Genomic DNA, 20,323 nt, shown 5'->3' on the forward strand with positions numbered 1-20,323 from the left:
TGCCATGTTATCCTTAAATGTTGTCTTCCTTCCTTATAAGCACGACTATAAGCCTTTTCTTCTACTATTTCTCTGACTCTAATGCCGTTACTACTTTCTTTACCTCCCCCATAATTCTGGAGACCCAGATTAAAAGTCACCCTAGAACAAATGTTCCCTCCCAGCCTAAGTTAATCAGTCCCTCTGCTGAATGCTAGCATCATCTTTCTATGACTCTAATAAACATGCAAGTCAAAATTAAAGTAATACTTTTAAAAATCATATACCTAAAGTACACAGCCATGCACGTATGCATTTGAAAAAAATGATAAAGGAAATGCCTGTATGTTTTTGTTGTGCATCCTTGAGTAAGAATAACAGCTATAGGGAGTTCCCGTCGTGGTGCAGTGGTTAACACATCCGACTAGGAACCATGAGGTTGCGGGTTCGATCCCTGGCCTTGCTCAGTGAATTAAGGATCTGGCATTGCCATGAGCTGTGGTGTAGGTCACAGACGCAGCTCAGATCCCGCGTTTCTGTGGCTCTGGCATAGGCTGGCAGCTACAGCTCCGATTAGACCCCTAGCCTGGGAACCTCCCATATGCCACAGGAGTGGCCCAAGAAATGGCAAAAAGACAAAAAAAAAAAAAAAAAAAAAAAAAGAATAACAGCTATAGTGTTATATTTATACAATAGTAACCGTTGGATTTTGAATCTTTCTTCCCCACTACACTGTTAGGTCTCTGAAAAGAAAAACTTGATTCTGTTTTATGTAACCACAAAACCCAGCAGGATATTGTATAAAACACACTCAATAAACTTTTATTTAATAAATTAATAAATGAAAACCAATTTTAGCACAATTAGAGAAATTGCTTGCATATTTAATTATTATTACTATGGAAGGAAAGCTACAGTTTTTCCAGTGGTAAATACTTAGTTCAAGGACTTTTTTGTCCCAATATGACAACTACAAACTGAAATTTGAAAATTACTTCCAAAAAATGACTTTGGCTCTAATTAATACAAAGAATTATTAGCTGCCTAGCCCTGTATTAAAGGCTGGTGTTGACAGATATTAGTAGATCCTCTGTAATGACTATAGAATGACAGCAAAGCCTCAGACCACACAAGTTTAGGATGAAAATGGATGGTGTGGATCAAGAAGTCATCACAAACTAAGGAATTTGATAAGTTTCTATTTTTTCCCTCCTTTCTCTGACTTCTATAATGGGGGAAAGATTCATCCCTGGGTACCTGAATTGGACACAGTTGTAGAGTAAACATTCTGAGAGGCACTGCACCAACTCATCCTGCAGGTTGTATTCAGTGAGTTCAGAAGAAATGGCAACATGAATTAAAGTGTAGTTGATGCAAACTCTAAGCCATAAACACTAAAATTTGAGCAACTGCCAATGGATGGGAATTTCTTTTCTTTTAAAATTTTTCATTATACCTGATTTAAAATGTTCTGTCAGTTTCTGCTGTATAGCAAAGTGACCCAGTCATACATATAAATACATTCTTTTTCTCACATTATCCTTCATCATATTCCATCACAAGTGACTAGATATAGTTCTCTGTGCTATACAGCAGAATCTCATTGCTTATCCACTCCAAATGCAATAGTTTGGATCTACTAACCCCAAACTCCCCATCCATCCCACTCCCTCCCCTTCCCCCTTGGCACCACAGGTCTGTTCTCCTTGTTCATGAGTTTGCTTCTTTTCTGTAGATAGGTTCATTTGTACCATATATTACATTCCAGATATAAGTGATTTCATATGGTATTTGTGTTTCTCTTTCTGACTTACTTCACTTAGTATGAGAGTCTCTAGTACCATCCATGTTCCTGCAAATGGCATTATTTTCTTTATTTTATGGCTGAGTAGTATTCCATTGTGTATGTGCCACATCTTCTTAATCCATTGGTCTGTTGATGGACATTTAGGTTGTTTCCATCTCTTGGCTCTTGTGAATAGTGCTGCAGTGAACATAGGGGTGCATGTATATTTTCAGTGAAAGTTTTGTTGATATATGCCCAGGAATGGGATTGCTGGATTATATGGTAGTTCTACATTTAGTTTTCTGAGGTACCTCCATACTGTTTTCCATAGTGGTTGGACTGATTTACATTCCTACCAACAGTGAAGGAGGGTATCCTTTTCTCTACACCCTCTCTAGCATTTTTTATTTGTTGACTTATTAATGATGGCCATTCTGACCAGTATGAGGTAGAACCTCATTGTAGTTAATGAGATTCTCTAATAATCAGTGAGGTTGAGCATTTTTTCACTCTAATAATTAGTGATGTTGGACATTTTTTCATGTGCCTGTTGGCCATCCATCTGTATATCTTCTTTAGATAAATGTCTGTTTAGGTCTTCTGCCCATTTTTTAATTGAATTGGTTTTTTCGCTGTTGAGTTGCATAAGTTGTTTGTATATTTTAGAGATTAAGCTCTTTTCTGTTGCATCATTTGAAACTCTTTCTCCCATTCCATAAGTTGTCTTTTTTTATGCTTTCCTTTGCTCTGCAAAAGCTTGTCAGTTTGTTTAGGTCCCATTGATTTATTTTTGTTTTTATTTCTGTTGCCTTGGGTGACTGACCTATGAAAACATTTGTATGGTTGATGTCAGAGAATGTTTTTCCTGTGTTCTCTTCTAGGATTTTTATGGTGTCTTGTCTTATATTTAAGTCTACGTCTTTTGGGGTTTATTTTTGTGCGTTGTGTTGATGGTGTGTTCTAGTTTCATTGTTTTACATGAGGCTGTCCAGTTTTCCCAGCACTACCTGCTGAAGAGACTGTCTTTTTCCCGTTTTATATTCTGGCTTCCTTTGTCAAAGATTAATTGACTATAGGTGTCTGAGTTTATTTCTCGGTTTTCTGTTCTGTTCCATTGGTCAGCTTGTATGTTTTTATACCAGTACCACACACTGTCTTGATTACTATAGCTTTGTAATATTTCTGAAGTCTGGTAGGGTTATGCCTCCTGCTTGGTTTTTGTTCCTCAGGATTGTTTTGGCAGTTCTAGGTCTTTTATGGTTATATATAAATTTTTGATTGTTCTAGTTCTGTAAAAAATGTCATGCGTAGTTTGATAGGTATTACATTGAATCTGTAGATTGCTTTGGGTAGTAGACCACTTTAACAGTACTAATTCCTCTTATCCATGAGCATGGGATACTTTTCCATTTCATTGAATCCTCTTTAATTTCCTTGATTACTGTTTTATAGTTCTCAGCATATAATTCTTTCACCTCTTTGGTCAGGTTTATTCCTAGATATTTAACGTTGCAGGGTACAATTTTAAAAGGTATTGCATTTTTATATTCATTTTCTAATATTTCACTGTTAGTATACAGAAAGAGAATTTCTTATAGTATTCGTTGGTATTCATATGAGAAAGTAACCAGCTTCACATGAATCAGCATGGGACTCCTCACATAAAGGGACTGAAAGGTATCAGAGAATAAGAAGAATGAAAGAAACATAATATTTTGGGCAGAACTAAGCCAAAGACAGTTCTGTTAAACATATCTAGTCAAAGATTTAATCAGTACTCTGGTAGGAGAAATTGATAATAAGTGCCAGTATTACTTTTTAGCTGTTTATAGTATGTATATTATAAGAAATATATTATGAGAAGGAAAGGTCTGACAGGAACTTTGGTTCTTTTTTTAAAAAACCTAGGAAAATGTAATTTCTTTCTCTAGAAATAAAGGCATCAGTTCACCTTTAGAGCAGTTTTTTGTCATTGTTTTGTTTTTGCCTTGAGGAACTGAAGGATTTACCTGTATCCATGGTCGTAGTGGAATGACATGGAAGAGTGAAACATCCAGAAGAAGTTGCTCATGGGCAGAAGAAAGGGTCTCAGCAGAATTTTGGCACAGCTTGGGTCAAGAACAGCTTGAATTATGAAACATGTGACATTTCCAGAGAAGAAGCTGGGGGGAAAGACACACAGAAACGTACTTCTCAGTGTAGAACTAGGCCTCAAATCACAATTTGAAAAGAATCTAAGTGATCTGTAATAACCAGAGAATCCTGGGTCACTTATTTGTTTGTGCTTATTAGTTAGGTGATAAACTATACTTATTGCATGAGGTAGGTACATATATTGTCAATTAAGTCTTTTATTGTTTTTATAAAGTCTTGATTTAATAGTTCTTCTTTTGTAAGGCAAGTTATCATATTAAGTGTACTCAACTGACGTTTACCATCAATGTTCAAGTGACCAGGGTAGGTAGACTAATTAGATAGCAACTCTTAAAAATAAAACCTAAACAAAATCTCTTCCAACTGGGGTGTGCTGTATGGAGAGTCATTATTCTAGGTTAATATCACATCATCCAACATTGGCTTATGTCAGCTACTCCAAGACATCCTTAAATGTGTCTTCAAAGAAAATGTGAGTCAAAATGAAGAGTTAAATAACCTAGCAGTAAAACTTTAATTTCCTTTTTTTCATATAATAGTGGGAACAGGATGAATTGTCAGATGGAAGAATTTCCTTTTCTTTTTCTTAATCATTAGCTATACAGATTTGTAACTAATTCTTCTTATTATTTAGTTTTATCAGCACAATAATTATAAATTTTTCAAATAGAACATTTATATCTTTTAATTTTTTCATGCATGTAAGCAATACAAATGTGTCTATTTTTTTTTCCTGATGTACAGCATGGGGATCAAGTTATCCTTACATGTATACATTTTTCCCCCACCCTTTGTTCTGTTGCAATATGAGTATCTAGACATAGCTTTCAATGCTACTCAGCAGGATCTCCTTGTAAATCTATTCTAAGTTGTGTCTGATAACCCCAAGCTCCCGAACCCTCCCACTCCCTCCCTCTCCCGTCGGGCAACTACAAGTCCATTTTCCAAGTCCATGATTTTCTTTTCTGTGGAGATGTTCATTTGTGCTGGATATTAGACTCCAGTTATAAGTGATATCATATGGTATTTGTCTTTGTCTTTCTGGCTCATTTCACTCAGGATGAGATTCTCTAGTTCCATCCATGTTGCTGCAAATGGCATTATGGCATTCTTTTTTATGGCTGAGTAGTATTCCATTTTGTATATATACCACCTCTTCCGAATCCAATCATCTGTCGATGGGCATTTGGATTGTTTCCATGTCCTGGCTATTGTGAATAGTGCTGCAATGAACATGCGGGTGCATGTGTCTCTTTTAGGTAGAGTTTTGTCCGGATAGATGCCCAAGAGTGGGATTGTGGGGTCATATGGAAGTTCTATGTATAGATTTCTAAGGTATCTCCAAACTGTTCTCCATAGGTTGGCTGTACCAGTTTACATTCCCACCAGCAGTGCAGGAGGGTTCCCTTTTCTCCACAGCCCCTCCAGCACTTGTTATTTGTGGACTTATTAATGAGGGCCATTCTGACTGGTGTGAGGTGATATCTCATGGTAGTTTTGATTTGCATTTCTCTTATAATCAGGGCTGTTGAGTATTTTTTCATGTGTTTGTTGGCCATCTGTATATCTTCCTTGGAGAAATGTCTCTTCAGGTCTTTTGCCCATTTTTCCATTGATTGATTGGCTTTTTGCTGTTTAGTTGTATAAGTTTCTTATATATTCTGGAGATTAAGCTCTTGTCTGTTGCATCATTTGAAACCATTTTCTCCCATTCTGTAAGTTGTCTTTTTGTTTTCTTTTGGGTTTCCTTTGCTGTGCAAAATCTTGTCAGTTTGATTAGGTCTCATTGGTTTATTTTTGTTCTTATTTCTCTTGCTTTGGGAGACTGACCTGAGAAAATATTCATGATGTTGATGTCAGAGAGTGTTTTGCCTATGTTCTCTTCTAGGAGTTTGATGGTGTCCTGTCTTATATTTAAGTCTTTCAGCCATTTGGAGTTTATTTTTGTGCATGGTGTGAGGGTGTGTTCTAATGTCATTGCTTTGTATGCAGTTGTCCAGGTTTCCCAGCAATGCTTGCTGAATAGACTTTCTTTTTCCCATTTTATATTCTTGCCTCCCTTGTCAAAGATTAATTGACCGAAGGTGTCTGGGTTTATTTCTGGGTTCTCTTTTCTGTTCCATTGGTCTGTCTGTCTGTTTTGATACCAGTACCACACTGTTTTGATGTCTGTGGCTTTGTAATATTTCTTGAAGTCTGGGAAAGTTGTGCCTCCTGCTTGGTTTTTGTTTCTCAGGATTGCTTTAGCGATTCTGGGTCTTTTGTGGTTCCATATAAATGTTTGGATTGTTTATTCTAGTTCTGTGAAAAATGTCATGGGTAATTTGATAGGGATTGCATTGAATCTGTAGATTGCTTTGGGTAGTATGGCCGTTTTTACAATATTGATTTTTCCAATCAATGAACATGGAATATCTTTCCATTTCTTTACATCTTCTTTAATTTCCTTGATTAATATTTTATATTTCTCAGCATATAAGTCTTTTACCTCCTTTGTCAGGTGTGTTCCCGGGTATTTGATTTTTTGGGGTGCAATTTTAAAAGGTATTGTATTTTTGAATTCCTTTTCTAATATGCCATTGTTGGTATACAGAAATGCGACTGATTTTTGGATGTTAATCTTATATCCTGCTACTTTGCTGAATTTGTTGATCAGTTTGAGTAGTTTTTGGGTTGAGTCTTTAGGGTTTTCTGTGTATAGTATCATGTCATCTGCATACAGTGACAGTTTTATCTCTTCTCTTCCTATATTGATGCCTTTTATTTCTTTTGTCTAATTGCTGTGTAAATGTGTCTATTTTTCTTCAGTGTATAATAGATTATCAGGAATTTTAAACTAGCACATCTGATTTCTGATTGTGGGTTCATAGCTTAGTCACCTGCCAGTAACTGATGATCTTTAGAATCTTGTGGATTGTAAGTGATGGCATTAACCAAAAGAGAAGTAGACCATGAGGGCCACTTTGTGTTTCTGCTGGAGATGAATGGATTACACTGTTAACAGGATCTCTTAAAATAAATATATATTAAAAAATTGTTCAGAAGCATAAAATGTTTTTGTTTAAGAATAATTTGTTCTCCTGAACTCTCTTGTCTCACTATTGTAGTGACATTGCCATATACAGTGAAAGCTCAGGTTTGTGGCCTTAGCTTAGACATGCCTAACTTCACTTCCCAAACTACATTTTTTTGTAAGGCTAAAGCTTTGCTTAATATTTCAAAGTAATTATTTCATTTTATTTTTCCTGTTTTATTTGTCAAGTTAAGCACTAGTTACCAATGGTGTAGACTTCTTTGGTGTCCAAAGTTGTTAAAGCAAATAAATGAACACATATATACACACAATCCAAAGTCTCTTAGGAATTTTTCTCTGATGATGAGACAATAAGTAGAAAATCAATAGTCATGCATTGTAGATGGTAAGTTTGGGGAGGTGGCCTTCCACAAGATGTTGGACATGATATTGAATGGCATTTCAATATGAGAGGTAGATGCCATGAAAGGAGAGAATGAAAATGGTAATCATAAGGAAAAAAACTTCTGACCCCCTGATGAAGTTGCAAGTTTTGGCAGTGATTTCAGAGTTGTCAACAAAATGACAAGAATAGCCCCATGGGAAAACAGTAAAACATTTAAGAAGGAATACATTGCAAAGCCTGAGGGGAAAGACCCTTTCTTCAGGTTGCCCTTCACAACAGCACTGTCACTCTCCTATTCAGCCATATAAAAGTAACAGACTATCTAAAAATCATCAAAAATTGGGCAACCTGGAGTACAAAACAGAAACACATATCAACGGAACAGAATAGAGAGCCCAGAAATAAATCCATGCACATATGGTCAATTAATCTATGAGAAAGGAGACAAGAATATACAATGGAAAAAACACAGTGTCTTCAATAAGTGGTGCTGGAAAACTGGGCAGCCTCATGTAAAAGAATAAAATTAGAACATTTTCTAACACCATATACAAAAATAAACTCAAGATGGATTAAAAACCTAGATGTAATACTGGAAACTGTAAAATTCTTGGACAAATATATAGGCAGAACATGCTTTGACATAAATCATTAAGAGTATTTTTTTTATGTCTGTCTCCTAAGGCAAAGGAAACAAAAGAAAAAATAAACAAGTGTGACCTAATTAAATTTAAAAGCTTTTGCACAGCAAAGTAAACCATCAACAAAACAAAAAGACAGCATAGTGATGGGAGAAAATATCTGCAAATGATATGACCCATAAGAGGTTAATATGCAAAATATATATACAGTTCTGTAACTCCAAATCAAAAAAATAAACAACTCAATTAAAAAGTGGGCAGAAGATATGAATAGATATATTTTTACCAACCCCCCCCCACAACATATAGATGGCAAACAGGCATTGGAAAAGATGTCAACATCATTAATCATCAGAGAAATGCACAGTGAGGTATCACCTCACACCTGTCATAAGGGCTATCATCACGAAGACCACAAATAACAAATGTTGACAAGAATGTGGAGAAAAGGGAATCCTCTCACTGTTGGTAGAAATGGACATTTGTAGAAATGTACATTTGTGGAAAACAGTATGGAGGTTCCACAGAAAACTAAAAATAGAACTACCATGTGATCTAGCATTCCCACTCCTGAGTATATATCCAAAGAAAATGAAAATGCTAATTAAAAAAGATACATGCACTCTAATATTCATAGTAGCATTATATACAATTGCTAAGATATGGAAGCCACCTAAGTGTTCTTCAGCAAATGAATAGATATAAAGATGTGACATACATACACACACACACACACAGGAATACTACTCAGCCGTAAAAAAGAATGAAACTTTGTCATTTGCAGCATTATGGACAGACTTGGAATGTATTATGCTCAGTGAAATAAATCAGAGAAAGACAAATACTCTATAATATTACTTGTATGTGGATTATAAATATAAAAAACTATCAAATATAACCAAAAATAAACAGATTCTCAGATATAGAGAACATATTATATGACAAAGGAGATAAAATATCCCACTTCTGTGTATATGTACGTATATCCCAAAGAATTTAAATCAGGATCTCAAAGAGATATCTGCACTCGCATATTCATTCTATTTTGAAATTACAATTCTACGAGTTGTGGAATGGATTAGCTAATTTAGAGATAATGTTGAAACCAAAAGAGTCCTAAGGAATATCCAGTGATTACCAGTAGGAAAAGGGAATCAGAGAGGGGCAGGATAAGGGTAGGGGATTAAGAGGTAAAACTACTGTGTATAAAATAAATAAGCTACAATGATATACAGCACAAAAAAAATGTAGTCAGTATTTTGTAGTAACTGTAAAAGGAATAAACCTTTAACAGTTGTGAACCACTGTGTTGTATGCCTGAAACTTACATAATAAATCAACTGAACCTGAATAAAAGTGTTTAATTTAAAAAAATAAATATTTCACCTCCAGTGGGGGGAATGGGGTAGAATTTGGCAACCTGAGGGAAAGGGAATCTGCCTAGTCATGAAATAGAAACTTTTGTATGCTTGTTCAGTATCTATATAGCAAATCCCAGAGCAAAGAATGGGCAAATGTGATGATTTTTTATACATCCAGTTTGGGACAAATCAGTCTATTATGCATTTCCATGATTATTATGAAATAGTGTAGTGCAATGGAAAACAATGTAGAAGCTCCTCAAAAATTAAAAATAGGACTACCATATGATCCAGCAATCCCACTTCTGTGTATATATACATATATCCCAAAGAATTTAAATCAGGATCTCAAAGAGATACCTGCACTCCCATATTCATTCTGTTTTGAAATTATAATGCTTTGAGTTGCTGTATGGATTAGCTAATTCAGAGATAATGTGGAAACCAAAAGAGTCCTAAGGGATATCCATCTCCATGGGAAATAAGTGGATTTTGAGGAAAGATTAGAGAGACATAACAGAAATTAACTTTTAGCCTGACTCATGAAAAATTTATTTGGAATTGTCATTTGTAAAAATGATATTCTACAAAAATTATTAAACTGAATAATTTAGTCAGAACTCAAGAATTAAGATGAAATAAACTGCTGACCACTGTATTATCTCAAACATAGTGTAACCACAGTGCTCTATTTCTATATTTTTACTGGGAAAACAATAAATATTAACACAAAGTATTGTGTATATATGCTTAATGATTGTTGTTCTTTCTTACTTTGTTTGGAAAATAATACATCTGTTTATCATCATGGCTGCTCTGGAATCTCACTGAAACTTTTTTTTTAACAGACAATTCCAAGAATATCCTTTGTTTCCTCTTACTGTGTGATATTAAATCTACTGTAAACAATGAAAGCTTAGCCTCTCCCTCCCCTCATTGGTATCCTTCCTGGTAACATCAGGAAGCAGAAATGTTTTACATGTTTACATATTAGGTATTTAGTTTATCAGTTATTTCTTCCCCTAGTCATTCTTCCAGAAGCAAGCTAGACACAGACACAAGACACTTATTGCTAGTAGTTTCACTGTTAGTTTGCATATGTGGTTAATTGTACAGGATGTACTGAGTGTTGTTTCTATTTTAAGTCATAGTTTCTTTGCTGGAAAATGGGATCTTGTTTTTGTGAGGCCTGATCATTCATATGTGATGGCCTGGAGAAATTTGTTTGTTTGAAATTTGTCCAGTATTTCAATACCTTCACATTGGCTTAATTGTTCACAGTTTTTCTCAACTGTCCCACCAACTAACTGCTCCTTTTAACAAATGAGGATGCAATATTATAGACAACATTTTAGCATGGTCTTATTAGAATTAAGAAGGTCTTCAAGCTAATATTCACTCATATCATTTGCTTTTGTATATCATCCAAAGTAAGGGAAATAAAACATGATTTTGTTCTAAGATCTTTCCTGTAAGTTCTCACAATTGTTTATATCTTCTTCCCCCCTGAAAGTTTAGTTTTTCTTTTTTTGTATATCAAATATAAATTCTATGTTTTAACAATTACATGATTTATATGCATTCATATGTAGTCATTTTTTGAATTTTAGCACTACTCACTTCAACTAGGCAATTCTATTAAAAATCCTCATCAAAGGTATTAAACTGTTAAATACCTAAAGCTACACCTATAAACTTATGAAGATTGACAACAGTGTGGTTCTATGCTGCTGACATTCATATTATGTTTTTATGCATAGTCTTCCAGTTTTTGATTGCTATGCAATTAATGTATTTTGAGTAAACTACTATGTGCCAATGTTAGGATACTGATTTCTAAGCATTATAATCAATCACAAGATTACTGAAAACCTGTGCATTGCATTGTACTTGATGCTTTCTAGGCCACTGTATGAAAAGTTACCTTGGCACCCAGGACACTTACATGAAAAGCTATCTGTAGCACAATGCCTTACAGTGTATAGAAGGGGTCTATACACTGTGAGGTTCAGCACTAAATGGAGTGTCTTGTAGAGATGTAGGATACAGTTTCTGCAGTTGCCAGTCAGATTCTGGCATTGGTGGTTTCTCCCAATGCCAATTTTATTCTTCAAAAATTTGTTCTAGGAGTTCCCGTCGTGGCGCAGTGGTTAACGAATCCGACTAGGAACCATGAGGTTGCGGGTTCGGTCCCTGCCCTTGCTCAGTGGGTTAACAATCCGGCGTTGCCGTGAGCTGTGATGTAGGTTGCAGACGCGACTTGGATCCTGTGTTGCTGTGGCTCTGGCGTAGGCCGGAGGCTACAGCTCCGATTCGACCCCTAGCCAGGGACCTCCATATGCCACGGGAGCGGCCCTAGAAATGGCAAAAAGACAAAAAAAAAAAATTAAAAATAAATAAATAAATAAATAAATAAAAAATTGTTCTACATTATTTTTTAAAAAAGAAAATTATATCCTTCCACTATAAAAGTAGCATATAAAAATGTAAAGTGTCTGTAAGTAAACACTATGCTGGAAGAAAGAAAAAACAGGTTCAAAAAACCAAACATAAGTATAAATGAAGGGAAAACTTAGATAACTGTTTTCAGAGTAAACCACAATAACAAAGCCTTACTAAAAGCTGGTACAATTCAAGGAAACATCTAAAAAGAGACCAAAGCATGTTTAACTTCTCTTTGTGGAGAATAGTCAGCCCTGAAAATTCTGGATAGGCAGAACCAAGGAAACAAAGATGTATCTTAAATCTTCCTCGTTTAACTGATTAAGAAAATGAAATTAGGATATTTAGTTATTAACCAAAGAGATCTGATTTGGCAATCAGATTTTGAACCAAAGTATCTTTCTTTTAAACAACAACAACAACAAAAACATGAAATAACTGCATCTTGAAATATTTTCATGGTATTTTTTCATTTGTCTAACGGAGTATCACCAGGTTTTTTTGTTGTGTTGAAGAAAACAAAATCCACTTAACATAAAAAAATGCATGTGTTGGAAAGTTAAAATTTAATTATACTTTATTTTTACTGTAATATTGTGAATGGTATTATTTCTTAATTTAATTATCATTGTGATATAATACTTTCTGTATAACACTAATTCATTTCTTTTATGTTAAGTATATAATTTTTATTAAAAACGAGTTTTCTAATTGTTATTCATTAATATTAAAAGTATAACATATAACACTAAGAAGAAAAATAATAGTGTACAGTGTACATACAGTCTGATCATAGTAGGCAATCTCTGGCTTATCTGAAAGTATGCCTTTATTATACAAACATGAAATAGTCAAGACAATTGATTTTTAAGACATTTAAACTAACATTATTGAGCTATTTATTTCAGGTAGTAACTATGTGAAGCAATTTACAAAATTAATTTTTTCCTTTAAAAAACCTTAAAATTAGAAATAACTGCAGTTGTCTATTTCATTTAAACTTAGTGTAAGGACAACATGGATTCAGTCTGCATGGAGCTAAATACATCATTCATTTGTAAAATACATGAGTTTAATATCTATTCATTTAAGTAAGATTTTTAACAATTGTTTGGTAGAAGCATTTAATTTAAAGCATCTCCAGTGAGGGAAAAGGTATTTATTATTCACCATGAAGTGTTTCTTTTTTCTGCTTTTTTTCTTCTAATATTTTAGGTTGTCTCCTTTTGATCTTAAAATAAATGTATTCTGAGATCACAGATAATTATCTAAGTGCATAGCTCTGTTTTGACTCAGATTCAAGCCAAATATGGAGGCACTGGAAGAATATAGGGTTGACTGACTTTCCTTCACAAAGAAAAGGGAAGGGTAAATTCAGTATAAACATAGCCATTCAAAACACTATGAATTTATGTACTTTTGAAATCCTGGGAAGAGATGAATTTCATGCTGCATCCCTGGATAGTGTTTGTGCTTTGTAGATGTTGTAGATATGAAATATTACCTCTGGATAGCAAAGTTTGACTTCAGACATATCTGCCAACTTTCAATTTTCCACATACATTTATTTATTTATTTATGTATTTTGTCTAAATGGCTGCAGTCACGGCATATGGTGGTTCCCAGGCTAGGGGTCAAATCAGAGCTGCAGCCACCGGCCTACACCACAGCCACAGCAACGTGGGATCCGAGCCATGTCTATGACCTACACCACAGCTCTTGTCAACACCAGATCCTTAACCCACTGAGCAAGACTAGGGATTAAACCTGCATCCTCATGCATACTAGTCAGGTTCATTAACTGTTGAGCCTTGATGGGAACTCCCTCCACGGATAATTATTAAATTTGAAAATTAAACAAGCCTCTGCCTTTTATTTTTATTTTACTTATATATTTTTTTCTTCTTGCTAAATTTTTGAAAAGTTCATTGCCAAGTGGTTTTCTACCAAAATATCTCCTTGGAAAAGGACAAAGAAAAATCAATCACTTTGAATCCAGTTAATGAAGTAAGTAAAAAGGATTTGGTTAGAGAAAAAAATTAGCTCACCTAATACCCAACAAATCTCCAAGGAAGATCTTCTCATATCCTGAGTAGTAGACAATTTAGAAAAAAAATCTTTTGTTTGAGGCTCTGAAACTGTCTTAAAAATCATAATACCAGCCAATAGCAAGTCAGTGATAATACATAATATCTACTGTCTGGTATAAGTTAGGTCTAGTCTTTGCAAGTGTAGAATATTTTTGTTATAATCAAGTAGTCATTTTATTCACATTGTTTTTTCCCCAGTTCAACACAAGAATTTGGCATCAATACAGAGTCTTATGTATATGTTTACTTTCCATAAATTTGGCTAGGGTACCATCACAATTAAGTTTCCATTGCATAGAAATCTTAAAGCATATTTTCCAAAAGAACAGAAAGTTTGGAAACAAAATACATGGCTAAAAACCCTTATTAAAGTGACTCAAATGAAATTTAGTTTTTTCATTGCCTAAAGGGCTATATATGAAGTAACTAGACTATACATGCATGTTATTTTTTTCTAACTAAAAACAAACAAACAAACAAAAAACTCTTTCCCTTTTCAAAAGAGTTCATGAGGGGCCACTCTAAGAATGTATTTTCCTGGGAATTCCTTCTAAATCCTACTAGTTCCAAGGTATTTTTAGGTTAGCTCTAGCCTGAGACCTGTTATCTAAAGGAAGAAGGAAAAGTCTAGTCCATGATATGAGTATACCAGTTACCAAATGTTTAATCAAAGGATCTGTGCACTTTCTCACTTTTTAATCCAAATGTTTGGTTCTGTAAAAACACGGACATAGTGTTAAAGTGAGTTAGCTAGAACTCCCCAAGGAAAGCCCTTTCCAATTTATTTTAATGAGGAGCAAATCATAAAAATATGATCAGGCAATTTTTACAAGTTCTCTCTGACTTTCACTGACATAAATCTTTATTTACGATCAATTTTAAGACAATACCCAAAGTATTGCTGAAATAGATTTTGGATCAACAAAAGATATATATGATGTGGCAATTTTTAACATTATTTTACTTATTTAGGCTTTTCAAACAAAACTGTTTTCAATGAAGGCACTTAAGAACTTTTCTCAATATAATACGTTTTTGTCAAATATTTCTTATGTGTCTAATAAGATGTTAAGCATTATGATAAGATTAAAAACTAGATTTGGGACAAGCAAGTTACATATTATATATAAATCAACTGAAAAACATGTAACATGCATAATCTGGTCAGAATGCAGGAAAATTTGAAGAAAAGAGATCTTATAAGGAGTTAAAAAAAGAGAACAGGAATAATCCTACTAAGAATCATCATTATATCCCCAAACAGCAACCTGACACTTAGGTTGAAAATATCTATAGAATGAGTTCAAGGAATGGGTAATCTAATCTATATAATATGTCATGTAAGATGAACTTGAGTATGTAAGAACTTATATGAGCTTGATGAGGAGTTTTATATTCCACAGCTATATGGTGATACCCATTTCATAAAGATGAGAGAATTCTGACCAGTATCAAAGATATCCCTGGGGCACTGCTGATGGGGAATCATTGTCAATAATCTGAGAAAGACCAAGCATGAGTACAGGATTATGGAAGCTCAAAACAATGTTTCAGCCACCAATGTCCTTCCTTAGAATCCTTAAGAAGTAATAAGGATGGTGTTGAGAGACTGATTAAAGAGCTGGGAAAAAAGGAACATATCTAACCTTCAGTAGATAAGTTCTTTTCTCTTTATCCTTCTGTTTCCTACCCTGCTTCCTTCTTGCTTCTTAGCTCCCCCATTACACTTACACAAGTAAAAGCATTATTTGATTTTATACAATTTGAAGAGTTTATTCTGACAGTAATGTTTAAGGGAGTGCTACTTTTAAAAAGTCTCTTGTTTTTAAAAAGTCTCTTTAAAAGTGCTACTTCTAAAAAGTCAAGTCTCTTGTGTTCTTGTCTAACTACAAAGAAAAACATTCCATGCAATAAAAGTAGTTTTATGTTCTCAAAGTTCTGGGAATGATATTTATCCAAAGACCACATGTCCCATCTTCAGGGCAGAGATGTCATGCAGTTACGGTGTTATCACAGAGTGCAGACCATTTGGGAAAGCAAGCCCTCCCTCACAGATTTCTGGACCCTGATGACAAAAGGACTGTGTGTTATAGTGGATTGCCATTTCACAGCTGCTGGCTGGATGAGTTTCCCAATAGAACTCTTCAATTAGTTAGCTCCTTCTAGCCCATACCCCATAGAGAATGCAAAAGGCTAGCTCCTGCTTTCTTTGAATGCTGACTAAGGAAAACACAGGCTTCTGAGAAGGTTCTTAGATCATGGATGAAATAATGCAACCAAGAAGCTTAACAGAGCATCTGCAAATAGAAAAAGTTTCTAGTGGCTTAAGATTTTGGACAGTTAAACTCAACTAACTGAGAAAGGAAACAAATTTTAAAAATGTGTTCAATTCTCATTGCAAAGTTGACCTGACACACACACAAAAAAATGATTCCTGTTGGAGGAGGAAGTGTAGGACTAATTCTTTGAATTCAGTTTGGGTTATTTTAAATTCTCTCTTCAAACAGTTATCTGTAGACAGTTGACATATTCTACAAAAATGGAAAGAGTTCATAATACATGACTGGACATTGTATTTACCTTTATTTTCAACAAGTTCTCCAGAAAAATGCTATATTCTCAGAATTTTCTTTTCTCCTAAAACTGTTTATAACCAGAACATATGGAAAGTTTTCTTTATTTAAAGTAGAGGTTAGGAGTTCCTGTCATGGCGCAGTGGTTAACGAATCCGACTAGGAACCATGAGGTTGCAGGTTCGGTCCCTGTCCTTGCTCAGTGGGTTAACCATCCGGCGTTGCCGTGAGCTGTGGTGTAGGTCGCAGACGCGGCTCAGATCCCGCATTGCTGTGGCTCTGGTGTAGACCGGTGGCTGCAGCTCCGATTCAACCCCTAGCCTGGTAACCTCCATATGCTGCGGGAGCGGCCCAAGAAATAGCAAAAAAAAAAAAAGATAAAGTAGAGGTTAAACTTTCATAAGCATTTTAAGGTAATTTCCGCTGACTCAAGCTTAACATGTTTCCATCTCTAAAGAAGGTAATTTGAAAATCCTCCCATTTCATTCTTTTACATGCATCAGTCCAGTTTTACCAACACCACTTTTGAAGAGACTGTCTTTTCTCCATTATATATTCTTGTCTCCTTTATTGTTGATAAATTGACTGTAGGTGTGTGGGTTTATTTCTGGGCTTTCTATCCTGTTCCATTGATCTTTGTTTCTGTTTTTTGTGCCACTACCATACTGTTTTGATGACTATACCTTTGGAGTATAATCTGAAGTCAGGGAGCCTGATTTCTCTTGCTCTGTTTTCTTTCTTAAGATTTCTCTGGCTATTTGGGTTCTTTTGTATTTACATGCAACTTTTTTAATGTTTTGATGTGGTTCTGTGAAAAATCCCATTAGTCATTTGATAGGAATTGCATTGGATTTGTAAATTGCCTTCAGGAATATAGACATTTTGACAGTATTAATTCTTCCAGTCCAGGAACACAGTATACCTTTCCATCTGTTTATGCCATCTTTGAATTCTTTCATCTGCATCTTAGAGTTTTTGGAGTACACATCTTTTGCCTCCTTAGGTATATTTATTCCTAGGTGTTTTATTCTTTTTGATGCTATGGTAAATGGGATTATTTCCTTAATTTCTCTTTCTGATATCTCATTGTTATTATATAGAAATGCAAGAGGTTTCTATGTATTAATTTTGTATTCTGCAATTTTACCAAATTCTTTAATGAGCTACAGTGGTTTCTGGGTAGCATCTCTAGGATTTTCTGTGTATAGTATCATATCATCTGCAAAAAGCGACAGTTTTACTTCTTCTTCTCCAATTTGTATTCTTTTTTATTTCTTTTTCTTCTCTGACTGCTGTGGCTAGGACTTCCAAAACTACATTGACTAAAAATGGTGAGTGCTCCTGATCTTAGGTTTATTCCTCCACCACCCCATTTCCCCTTTGGTAACCATAAGCTTATTTTCTCTGTCTATGGATCTATTTTGTTTTGTGTATAAGCTCATTTGTATCTTTTAAGATTCTACATATAAGTGATAACATATGATATTTGTCTTTGGCTGACTTCACTTAGTAAGATAATCTCTAGGTCCATCTATGTTGCTGCAAATACATTATCATTCTTTTTATAACTGAGTAATATTCCATTATTTAAATATACCATATCTTCTTTATCCATTCATCTGTCAGTGGACTCTTAGGTTGCTTCCATATATTAGCTATTGTAAATAGTGCTGCTGTGAACACTGGGGTTCATGTGCATTTTCAAAGTATGGTTTTGTATGGGTGTATGTCCATGAATTGGATTGTATGATTATACAGTAGTTCTATTTCTAGTTTTTCAAGAAATGTCCATGCTGTTTCCCTTAGAGTTGTACTGATTAACATTCCCAACAACAATGTAGGAGAGTTCTTATGAAATTAGAGCACCTTGTAACACCATACACAAAAATAAACTCAAAATGAATTAAATACCTAAATATAAAACCAGATATTGTAAAAATCATGGAGAAAAATATAAGCAGAACACTCTTTGACATAAATTGCTTAGTATCTTTTTGGATCCATCTCCTAGAGTAAGGGAAATAAAAAAAAAATAAACAAAGGTGACCTAATTAAACTTAAAGCTTTTGCACAGCAATAAAAATCATCATAAAAACAAACAAAAAAAACCAACCTACAGAATGAGAGAAAGTATTTGCAAAAGATAGGACTAACAAAGAGCTTAATTTCCAAAATATGCAAGTAGCTTATACAGCTCAATATATAGAAAAGCAAATAAACAACCCTATCAAAAAACGGGCAGAAGGTCTAAGTAGGCGTTTTTCCAAAGAAGACATACAGATGGCCAAAAGGGCATATGAAAAGATGCTCAATACCACTAATTATTAGAAAAATGCAAATCAAAACTATAATGAGGCATCACCTCACACCAGTCAGAATGGCCATCATCAAAAAGTCTACAAATAATAAATGCTAGAGAGAATGTGGATAAAAAGGAACCCTAACACTCTTGAGGGTTCTGAAACCATTCAGATTGACATTCTTTTTCGAAAAGACATGTTACTTTCTAGCCGCCCATACTAGAAATTATTCCTTTTGTTTTTCTTTTTTTAAAAAATTCACTTCAGATACCTCTGTCCTAATTAATCATTTAAAGTTTAATTTTGAGAGTATCATATCACTTTCAAATTATTATGTTAAACTTCATACTATCTCCCAAATATCACTTAAAATTTCTAAATTATAAAGCAAACCTTCATTTTTAATAATAACAAAAAAGTTTTGAATTCCTGTTGTGTAATGCCAGAAAATAGTCATTATGACAATAATTACAATATTTAACAACGTATTTGTATAATTAGCTAAACTTGATCAGCACTTTGTAGTACAGGTAATAGTATATACTATAGTAATAATGCAAAGGATTTTAAATGAGATGAAAAAACAATTTCTGCATAAAAATATTGAAATATATGTATACATAATGATAAGATTTCAATTTTTCAGAACTCGTCAAAATTTCACAGCCTTTCACACTTTTTTATTTTTTTTAACTTAAAATTCTTGTTTATATTATGTGGAAATTTGTTCCTTTGTTCTACAAATACTGGCTGATTCATCATAATCATATGGTGATATGCTAGCATTTGAATATTACCTTCTTTTTCTCCATTCTTTTGATAGAGACTGTAACTAGCAACAAGTTGTCAAAAGTAAAACCCTTAGACAGAAAAGAAAATTCTAAAAAGGCAAAACCCTAGATGATCTATTTCTGAATAACTGAGGGTTGGCACATGTCCACAGCATTTTCTGAATGATCTAGAGGGACTCGTTTACCTCTGAGCAGACTAAAACCAACTCTTTCACTTTTAGGGAAACTTAGACTCTAGTGGTTATATGAAAATTCAAGCTGATTTCTCAGTTCCTATAATAAAAATAATGTGTGCTATCCCGGGTTCAGGTGTTCTGAATTTTTTTAAAAATATGCAGTAAATTTGATAATTAGCTTTTGGATAAGGATGCATGCAGGATATAGAACACAGTTCCGGAAGAAAAAAAACAATATGTGTGGTGTTAGCAAAATGGGAAGGCTGCCCAGAACATGTCCCCTGCTATAAGATTAGTTTGGGAATTAGGGATTTACAGTGCTTACCCCATCTAGAGGAGACTTGGCAGTATTCCCTAGAATTGCAAAGATAAATTGTTGGGAGTGAAAGAAATAAGTAAAGGCCAGAGGCTGCTGGAATACAGGCTTTCCTGTCACTAACCTGTGATATTTGTAGAGTTTTGAAACCAACCTAGGTTCTTGCTTGAGAAAGAAAGATAGTTTCTGTATGTTAACAGCAACAGCTACTGGCCAATTCAGTCTCCTAATAGCCTGAGAAACATAATATAAAAGCTCATCTCGGGAGTTCCCGTCGTGGCGCAGTGGTTAACGA

Source organism: Sus scrofa, chromosome 8, assembly GCF_054392235.1.
Source record: "Sus scrofa isolate SSC_HxYL_T2T_F1_AM1 chromosome 8, Sscrofa_HxYL_maternal_Yorkshire_Landrace_v2.0, whole genome shotgun sequence".
In the NCBI taxonomy this organism is placed as follows: Eukaryota; Metazoa; Chordata; class Mammalia; order Artiodactyla; family Suidae; genus Sus; species Sus scrofa.